Source organism: Lissotriton helveticus, chromosome 11 (genome assembly GCF_964261635.1).
Source record: "Lissotriton helveticus chromosome 11, aLisHel1.1, whole genome shotgun sequence".
NCBI lineage: Eukaryota > Metazoa > Chordata > Amphibia > Caudata > Salamandridae > Lissotriton > Lissotriton helveticus.
The window spans coordinates 1,040,151,086-1,040,159,990 of NC_136072.1; the positions used below are offsets into that span (position 1 = coordinate 1,040,151,086).

The following is an 8,905-nucleotide window of genomic DNA, read 5'->3' on the forward strand; positions in this document are numbered from 1 at the left end:
TAACATAACATAACATCAGTGATGTACGCCCATATTGTTGGTTGTGAATTCACTTACAAAAATGGGACACTCTATTGCTTGTAAATAGATTACCAAGACAGGCCAGTTAACCATTGTTAGAAATGCCGGTCTCTAGTTGGCAGAGGTAGGTACCTTTGTCCAAAAAGGGACCCTTGTTTCTAGTCAGGGTAAGGAGGATACACTTCTAAAATAACCCCTGGTTAACCCCTTGGTAGCTAGGCACAAGCAGACAGGCTTATCTGAGAACAGTGTGTAAAGACTTTTTGAACACATACAGTAATACATTGAAAACAATACAAATGGACACCACACCAGTTTAGAAAAATAAGCAATCTTTATCTAAACCAAACAAGACCAAAATGACCTAAATCCACAAAACAGTAATAAAAATATGGTTCTTAATAGATAGAAATAGTTTAGTTCAAAGCAAATTGCAGATGCAACACTTTTCACACAACGTACCTTGGATGTGGTGCGCACAGAATCAAAAAGGGTTGTAGGGAAGGCGATGCATCGGTTCGTTACACTCAGGGACGGTGATGCGTTAGTTCCTTGCCAGAGAGGAGGTGATGCATCAGTTTCTTACTGCATGGGGAGGGGATGCGTCAGTTTCTTACTGCGTCCCCCAACCAATGCGTCAGACCTGGCGCCTCGATGCGATGCGAAGAACCGGTCGGATGCGTGGGTTCTTGGGGCCGCACAGCAGGACTTGCATTGGAATTGGTGCAGTGATCACGGACTTCGGAGATAGCTGCACTCGATGCGGCGTGTGGCGATTTCTTGAGCAGCGGGAAGGTGCTGCATTGGTTTCTTCGGTGATGCGTTGGAAACAGGTACCCATGCTTTGCGCTTCTCTTCGTTGTGTTGCTTTTCCAGCTCCCTCCGCCAGAACAGCCTCCAGAGGCCCAGAACAGCTACAGGCATCTTTTGGCAGGTCAGAACACCCAGAAAGAAATTTAGGGGTGCTGGGGGTGAAGTCTTAGTGCCCCTGAGACTTCAGAACAGGAGGTAAGCTTAATTTCAAGCCCTTGGAGATATTCCTCCAGCATGGGGACACAGCAAATAGCAAAGCCTTTTTCCCTTTCCTTGGCAGAATGTAGCCACTGTGGCCAACCCCAGAGAGCACACAGCACAGGGGCTCCTCAGTTTCTCCAGCTCTTCTCCGTGGCAAAGTCTCTAAGTATGGGCGAATTTTGCGGATCTGCGGTCTGCGAATTCACAAAAAAGTCCGCGAATCCGCGGATTTTCCCGCAAAAACACAGATTTTTTTGCGATTTCCATCTACTCAACTGGAGTACTTTCTATTGACTAATCAGTGCTACCTCATCGGGTAAATGTATAGTGCTTTTCCTACACTGCAGCTGCGTAAAGGGCCGGAAGATTTGTCCCCACTGACCATGTGTGCCTGTAACTTTGCCACTGTGCCAAAAGGCGCTGAGGTCCCTTGAGTGAGCTGTCCATGATAGTTGGCAAAGGGCGGGAAGACGTTTGATACCGCTAGTGTGTGGTGCGGGCCTTCTATGCGTGTCAACATGCCTCTTGTGTATAAAGGGTCAGAGAGCGAGCAGGGCAGCAGGTGAGGAGAAAGCAGCCTCCTGGTCACAGGAACGGGGATTGCGCTCGAGAAAATCAAGGATGCAAAGACCTCCCTCGGGTATTACAGCTAATTTTCGACTGCAGATACGGGGTTAAAGCACACTTGCCCAGCCTCGACCGTGCTCACTAATGCTTTTGGGCTGATTAAAACATTACTGAATTTGAGCTTCAACTCGGGCACCTGCTTTATTTATATCTGTAAGTGCTTCCTGTTGAGGTTTAATTTTTGTGACAGGAGCCTCCTGCCAGAATGAATCCTGCCCTGCATAGTTATCCACGAAGATGCCACCGTTTTGTGCAATACCTCTACTCAGCTGGAGTATTACTGGCTAATCCAGTAAGTGCTACCTCGTTGGGTAAATGACAGTGCTTTTCCTACACTGCAGCTGCGTAGGGCCAGAAGATTTGTCTCCACTGACCATGTGTGCCTGTAACTTTGCCACAGCGCCAAAAGGCGCCGAGGTCCCTTGAGTGAGCTGTCCATGATAGTTGGGAAAGGGCGGGAAGACGTTTGATACCGCTAGTGTGTGGTGCGGGGCTTCTATGCGTGTTCACATGCCTCTTGTGTATAAAGGGTCAGAGAGCGAGCAGGGCAGCAGATGAGGAGAAAGCAGCCTCCTGGTCACAGGAACGGGGATTACGCTCGAGAAACTCAGGAATGCAAAGCCCTCCCTCGGGTATTACAGCTAATTTTCGACTGCAGATATGGGGTTAAAGCACACTTGCCCAGCCTCGACCGTGCTCACTAATGTTTTGGGCTAATTAAAACGTTACTGAATTTGAGCTTCAACTCGGGCAGCTGCTTTATTTATATCTGTAAGTGCTTCCTGTTGAGGTTAAATTTTTGGCCCACAGGAAGCACTTACAGAGTTAAGGCAGGTTCCCGAGTTGAAGCTAACTTTGTAACCATTTTAGAATGGCGCCAGCAAGCACTCTGGCAGCTTGCCAGCGCCATTCTAAAATGGTTACAAAGTTAGCTTCAACTCGAGCACCTGCCTTAACTGTGCTTCCTGGAGCCAAAAAAAATAAATCCGCACGCTCACGAATTCGCCAATTTTTTGGTAATTTTGCGAGAATCGCAGATCGCGAAATTGCAGAAAATTCGCAAATTTCACAAGCGGTGCGGATTTTGCACCCATACTTAAAGGTCTCCTCTTGATTCCCAGAATTGATCTAAAAGTCGGGGGTCTGGGTCCCTCTTTTTATACATTAAGGGCAAGCTGTACAAACCACCAATTTAAGAGTCACAAATTGGGATGCACAACAGTGTCTGAGACACTATTTGTGATTCCAGTTCCCCTGGGGACCCCTTCCTGTTTGTGAGTGGTTTACCACCCTTCTGTGATTGTTTTGCGACCGCAATTGAGGTTGCAATACAGTCATACATAGCTTCAGTAGTCGCTGTTAGGAAGGGGCACCCTTGGAACGACCCTTCCTAATAGCGAGTTGCTAATCCTATTTTGCGAGTTGCAAATTGGTTTGCGACTCGCAAAATAGGATAAGTACATGGACAACACATTTTTTGCAGTCGCAAACAGGTCTAAAAACCATTTGCATACTCAAAAAACTTTATTACATCTAGCCCTAAATCTCTTTGTTCTCTGTGGCAGAGAAGGTCTTTGCCCAGCCAAAACCAGTTGGGTCCTCTCTGGTGCAGCTTCCTGGCAGGAGGTAGAGACAGCATTGTCCTTGGTAGACCAGGCCCATTCTGGTGTGAAAGAAATCTCCTCCCCCTACTCTGAATGCAGCCCAGGTCTATTCAGCTCTGCCCGACTTACCCTGGAAAGGCAGGCCACACCTAACCCCCCAAGTGGCTGTCTGAACAGAATGCACATCCCCAGCCCCTGTCACTTCAAAGCCAGACAGTCAATACACAACCTAGCAGAGGCACACTGGATGGTTAGGCAAGAAAATATCTATTTTCTAAAATTGTTATTTTCAAACCCAAAATGTAAAAATCACCATCACTAAAAGATACATCTTAACATTGAGTTCAGGCATATCAAACGTTATTTTCCTATACTGTTCCTATGGGAAGTTATGCTTTTAAGATGTTATGAGCAAACTCCCCATTCTGTCCTATGGTGACAGATAGCCTTCCAATAGTGAAAAACGAAATTGGCAGTATTTTATTTCACTATCGGGAAATGCCACACACATCAGGGTATGTCCTACCTTTCACGTACACTGCACCCTGCCCACAGGGCTATCTTGGGCCTACCTTAGGGGTGACTAACATGTAAGATTTGGGAAGATTAGGGCCTGGCAAGTGGGTGCACTTGCAAAGATGACATGGCAGGACTAAACTGCGCACAGACACTTCAGTGAGAGATCTGAGTTATATTTACAGGCTGCTTAAGTTGGTGGCGCAATCGGTGTTGCAGGCTCACTAGCAGCATTTGATTTACAGGCCCGGGGCACACACAGAGCACTGTACTAGGGACTGACTAGTAAATCAAATGAGCCAATTATGGAAACCCCAATCCATAACAATAATTTGCAAAGGGAGCACTTGAACTTTGAAGCTGAACAGCAGTGGCAAAGTGGCCAAAGCATCTAGACCAGCAAAACGAAGTCCAACACACAGCAAAAACACAGGTTGCAAAGGCAAAAATACAGAGTAAACCCACACCACTGATGCCAGGTCTAACAGCCTAACTACTATAGATGAACATTGCAAGGTTACATGGTCTGCCAAGTGTAATTGTATCCGATCGTGACATGCAATTCACAGCACATTTCTGGAAGGTCTTGTGTTCCTCTTTACAAATCTCACCCAACCTATCCACTAGTTTTCATCCTCAAACAGATGGGCAGACAGAACAGGTGAATCAAACCTTAAAACAATATTTAGGGTGTTATGTTGACGTAAACACAGAAGCAAGGATGGACAGAGTATGGTTGGCTGAAATTGCATACAATAGCGATACACATTGTCATACATATCATTCCCCTTACTCGTGTACATATGGGTTTCATTCTCATTTCACCCCATTCTTGAAACCCCAAAACACCAACCAAATCCCAGAGGCAAAGGACAGAGTAGGCCACATTCAAGGAACACTGAAAGAAGCACAAAAACAATTAAGAGTACCTAAATGCAGCTACAAGATATATGTAGATAAACACAGACGTCCTGGGACAACATATCAGGAAAGGAGACTCAGTATGGCTATCTATGAAGAACATCCGGTATAAAAAATACAGCGTATTCAATCCCAAATATATTGGTCCCCATAAAGTGATCAAGCATATCAACCCTGGGTTGGTGAAGCTAGCTTTGCCTTCTTGTCTATCTATACATCCTACCTTCCACGTGTCACTGCTCAAACCTTCATATACGCCAGTGAAAAAGGTACCAATACCTATATGGGTGAATGAAGAATCAGAACATGAAGTAAGGGGGATTTTAGACTCCAAAATCTGTAGAAGGAAGCTATTGGATGGTATCTGTTGGCCTGGATGGGATCTGGTGGCCTGAAGAGAACTCATGGGAACCAGCTTCAGGAGTACATGCCTCTAGGTTAGTGGCGGCCTTTCACACAAGGCATTCCAGAAAGCCTTGTCTCTGTCAGTGTTCTCCGAGGAAAAGATGTACTGTCACGGTCATCGGCGTGTAGTGTGAAACCCTTAATGAACACTGTCAGAAAATAGATGTAAGGGTGAAAACTAATGTATGGTAAATCCCATGGTATATTGTTGCAACCACGAGAACTATAATTCCCTTGATTATTTGCGAGTTCTCGACATGCACACGTATGCTTGTGTCAGGACAAAGAACACAAAAGAGCTTCTGGGCTCTTTGACATTGCTCATTATTTTGGATCCTAATGGAGACTACATTCTGAATACGCGCTCCGCTAAGGGTGTGGCGGGCATAAAATCCTTGATCTCAGCTTTTTACTGGAACAACTTTTTGTTTCTTTATTCGTGCGCTGTTAGAACGTCTGGTCTTCCTCAACGAGGAATGTGAGGAGGAATTACGAATGCTGTTCACTTTTGTTGGCCAGCTGCACATTCACAGCTCATACAAAGCGAACCAGCAGTTTTCAATACTTTGTGTACCTCTGTTGGAAGGGCGCACGTATGCAACTGAAGCAATAACTGGATTATATCACTTGGTTCTTATCGTTTTCTTAGAACCTCGAGTCATTATTGTGTTTGAGAGTGCTGGTACTATTTTCATTTGGTGTGGGCAGCAATTCGATTCTGGATTTACTTTGCAAATTAAGAACATATTCTAATGAGCATGGGATCTTTTTGAATCATTTATATTTGGTGCTATGCGAATAATGGGCACCAACTAAACTTTGGTTGTTATCTGTTTTGTGCCCATTAACGGGTTGTTTCTCGAGTACACGTATTTCAGTGACTCTCGTCCCCTCTCAGCAGTGGCATCTACATACTGAGGGTAGGTGTGTAAGATGTAGAGTCCCCATTTCCATGTGTCATTATTACTGGAAGGTTAGACGCAAACAGAAGCATTGTATTTGAATGTGGTGTTTTCTATTTCTTTCTTTCTACACATTAGAACATGATGAGTGGGTATCCTTGATCAGTACTTCCTGGTATTGAAGGCAGACCCTGGTTTTCATTTTATTTTAGGGATCATTATATTCATGACAATTACAAACTTTAGAACAAGTGATTTTCTCTCGAACAAGTATTTCCATGGCCTTTTCATTGTTTTTTCTTACAGGTCTCCTACCCCATTGTTCCCTACCTTTCCTTACCCCGCTTAATCACTTCAATAGTCTGTGCTCTTGCAATTCAGACTTTGGGGCTATCAGGAGCTGGACCATACTTTGCTTCATCTCTATCGTGAGGATACCAGACCTTGACCCGAAATAATATGAAATATGTCTTCTAAAGGAGATGCAGCTTCCTAACACAGGGATTTCAGTATGATTTACGTGGGAAACACAAGACTGCAGAAAGGTGTGTAATGAAGAGATAACCTGGGATATGCTCCTCTGTCTGCTAAAATGGTAGATTAGGATTTCCCCCCGATATTGTATAAGTGTTGAAGTTGCGCGTGAAATCACTGATATTTTATGATGATAAAAGAACAGAACATTGCAGTTTAAAGTATTTATTTAGAAGTGAATTAAAGTGATTACTATAACAATGCATCATTAATTAACTACTATTAACAATATCTCCTATTGAGCTTAAACCATTTTTCCTTTTTAGGTCTCGCCTACGCAGTGCGCATGCGCTGAATAGGAGGAGACCTTTAGCCATCGGTCCCCTTTTTACCCACAACCGTGCACGCGTTCCATTGCCTTCAATGGCAGCGCGTGCACATGTGGAGATTCACTTGCGGGAGCGAGCGCCACCATATGGTAGCAATTATCGCTCCCGCAAGTGAATCGTGCAGACCCCCATGTGTGAAAAACAGCTGCCAACATTTTGCCATAGATTTTTGCAATGTAATGTTCCATAAAATCATTAAAGTAAGAAAAATAGCAACAGGCTATCTATAGAGTGAGGAGCCCGCGTTACAAGCTTGCAAAACAGACGCGTCTCACAAAGTAAACCTGCATTACATATTAAGTACACATCTGACATTTTTTCTAGATATTTGATGTAACTATAGTTTTAAGACGCAGCCGACCACGTAAAAAAAACAGATTGTTGCAACATAAACACCTCATGCACGAAGAATTAATTATGCAGAATTGTGTATTTGTAGGTGTTCATGTACGACTTGCATGAAACACTGGACAGTAAAGTGGGGAAGTAGTGGGAAACATGTTATTAGGACGGTGCACAGTGACAGGATACATTTATTGCATGGCACCCGTTTACAATTTAAGCACCAGGACAGAGCGACTTGTCCAAAATCGTGCGATTGTAGTCAAGTTAGTGCCAAGGTCACTATAAAAAAACAATTCTACGGGAAGAAAGAAAACAATTATTCCACTTGCCCATCTCTCCTGTAGCCCATATCCTATCTACCCTCCCCTCGACCCTCAACACTCACCACCCTCTACCCCCACCCAACCCCAGTCCCTCAAGACTCCTTACTGTCGCCCCCTCTCTCTGCCATCTCAAGTTGTTGCATATAAACAGTTTGTTGGGGTACTTAATAAACTGATTGATACATACCGTGCATTTAGTTTGTCACGTGCATTCAGTTTTTCACTGAGTGCCCTGCACTGGACATTGTCACTTATTGCGGAGGGGGAAGCACAATGACCTGTCCGTCCAGGGCTAGAGCTACTCATTAACAATTGTTCTGTCTTTACCGTGACAATAGCGCATACGTGTTTAGTCGACATGCAAATAGAAATGACAACATGTGCACAGAAATCCATGACAGGCCTTACCACTAATTCAAATGTTGGATGGAACGGGATCTGAAGCAGGCACGTGGACTCCAAACGGCAAACTAATGGCCAAACGGATGCGCACGTCTTTACGTCACTTTGCATGCTGTGATTCACGAGCACTGTATTTACACAAGGGAACGCATCTCTAAGAAGCAATCGTACTTATGGAATGCACCTGAGGTGAGTTTACTTCTGCTTTATGTAGCCAAAAGATAAATTGTTTCATTCACATACAGTGGAGCAGTTTCTTCTTAACGCCTTCCATGCTCATGACGAGCTCAGCTCGTCATGAGGCACGGTGCTCCGGTGCTTATGACGAGCTCAGCTCGTCATGAGCCGTGGAACGCTCACACGCGGAGATAATTCCCCTGCTGTGCTGAGCGTTCCACGGGAGCGGGTGCAGCTGTGACGAGCTCTGCTCGTCATGAGCACCGGAGCGCCGTGCCTCATGACAAGATGAGCTCGTCATGAGCAAGGGGTTAAGGTGCCAGTCTTTAAAGCACATGCTTCTTTATGTATTTATGTTGAACAACAGTCCACACAACACGTAAATAATCATTTTTGTTGATGTCATTGTCCTCTTGAGATTTCTTGTTGAACGCAATGGATGACATGAAGCCCGCATACAACGAAACTAATGGCTGCACGCATATAATCTGGTTCTTTTTTATATCTCTCCAATTATTTTGTTGACTTTCTGATTGCATTTCTTCTGCACATTCATTTTCAGTTTAATTGCTTGTGGAAATGTGCTGACTTCTGAGTGACGCAGGGGTAGACAGAGGTACTGGTGCAATTCGGTCATTCTCACTCAGGTGTTGTACTTTGCTTCTAGCAGTAAGAAATACAAATTCAGTTAATGCAGAAAATGGACACTGTAAATACTAGGCGCCTAGGATATGTGGAATACATTGCGTATTAGCTATAGAAAATATAGGGCCGCTACGACTCAT

General features: G+C 44.5%; 1 protein-coding gene across 2 annotated transcripts in view; it reads right to left on the bottom strand.

Annotated features, from left to right (window-relative positions):
- Nucleotides 1–8,442: 8,442 nt before the first annotated feature.
- The window catches only part of RAD9B (RAD9 checkpoint clamp component B), a 583,995-nt gene continuing 583,532 nt past the window's right edge, over nt 8,443–8,905 (bottom strand). The window contains exon 12 of one of the 2 annotated variants that reach the window (XR_013602561.1): nt 8,443–8,783. The gene's annotated coding sequence lies outside the window, so the exon portion shown is untranslated. The remainder of the gene's footprint in view (nt 8,784–8,905) is intronic. The other variant, XM_078667483.1, reaches the window with a different exon arrangement.